This window comes from Schistocerca americana, chromosome 1, assembly GCF_021461395.2.
Source record: "Schistocerca americana isolate TAMUIC-IGC-003095 chromosome 1, iqSchAmer2.1, whole genome shotgun sequence".
Classification (NCBI taxonomy): domain Eukaryota; kingdom Metazoa; phylum Arthropoda; class Insecta; order Orthoptera; family Acrididae; genus Schistocerca; species Schistocerca americana.
In genome coordinates this window covers 1,062,085,239-1,062,086,760 of record NC_060119.1, presented here as the reverse complement: position 1 = coordinate 1,062,086,760, position 1,522 = coordinate 1,062,085,239, and the positions used below count along the sequence as shown (strand labels likewise).

Genomic DNA, 1,522 nt, shown 5'->3' with positions numbered 1-1,522 from the left:
CATAGGAAATGTAAGCACTGATGGAAGAGGGAACAGAATGATAGGAAGTGTGTTAAGAGATGAGGGAGTAACATCCCTGGTGCTAGAGGAAGGCGGACAGGGAACGAAGTGTAAAAGATGCATGATATTGGAAAATGTCTTACAAATAATCGACGACATTTGGTGGAAGCCGAACTCTGAGATGAAGAGAATGGAACAGGAGAGGAAGCCGTGGCGGGCTGCGTAAAACCAGACATAAAATATTAAAAAGCTGTGCCTTTCAAGATATTCGAAACATAGCTGGGATATTCTGGAAGGTAGAGAGCTAACTTCTATCATTTGAATAAAAAGAGCTTATTCAGTTTTCCCTTCCTGTAATCACACAGTAATGTCTTTAACTCTGGTGCAGACTAATTTCGAGTGGCGTATTGTTGTAATTTTACGCATGTGTTTTGCAAACCTTCTTCGCTTTGTCCCTCTCAAGTGAAACGTATCGTTAACTTGCCAACCAACAGTGTTTATATACTGTAACACGGGTATATATAGTTAAAATATATGGGTTCCCGGCCTTTGACCTTCTTGTGCGAACGCACACGCTATGCCCGAACTCGTACGGGACTTGGTAGATTAATCTGCCACGAGTAATGAGTATGATGGGCAAACATCTACTAGGCGCACTACGAATGTAGTGTTGTGGACATGTTGGGAATGTGGATCTCACGGGGAGCGTGCAAGGGATAAGTCCCTGCAGACGCATTATCCTCTGTGCCCGCGGTGGCTCAGATGGATAGAGCGTCTGCCATGTAAGCAGGAGATCCCGGGTTCGAGTCCCGGTCGGGGCACACATTTTCAGCATGTCCCCAATGAAGTGTATCAACGCCTGCTTGCAGCTAGGGTTCTATTTAATTATCATTTCATTTCTAGCAAAGCTGCATGGTCATCCACGGTAACTGTTCTTTCGGGGACAGATACTACCGTCATATGTATAGAGTTTTTGTTTGCTATTGCAATGTCTATATTACTGACTCCTCCAGCGTTACCACAGTATTTTGGCGCTTTCCTGTCTTGTTTAATACTAACGGGTTGCACTCATTTATTCTGTCAACCAGCAGTTTACTAATATAATAAGTGGGCCACAGAGGATGCTTTTCATTCCTCCGCACGCACTCGTCCATCAGCAAGTAATGGGAATGGAGGCCATTTCTCTAGCCCGAGACACGGAGAAAGTGAGGCGTCTGGCGCACCTGACACGCACCGCCTGCGCCGGCAGGGTGCGATCGCTCGCCCTCGAGCTATCGACTGCCGTATCGACAGCTGCCGGCCGGCTGACAGCCGATCTGCTCCCGGACGCTAGCTGCTTCCCTTCTGCACTGGGTCAGCCGCCCCGCGCCATCTATCACCTTAATCTCTTCCGCAGAGCCGCTTGAGACTCTGCAAGTGCTACCATCTCCAGCAGCTAACAAAGCTGTCGAGGGCTTCTCGCTTCTCTCCGGGGACAGCCGGTTGCACATAAAAAAGTTCTGTTCAATGCGAGAAGTGAGTA

At 47.9% G+C, this 1,522-nt stretch overlaps 1 non-coding gene across 1 annotated transcript; it reads left to right on the top strand.

The window, feature by feature from the left end:
- Positions 1 to 746: 746 nt before the first annotated feature.
- Positions 747 to 821, top strand: Trnat-ugu. The gene has a single exon. It is a non-coding gene; the product is annotated as a tRNA-Thr (tRNA).
- The last annotated feature ends 701 nt before the right edge of the window (positions 822 to 1,522 follow it).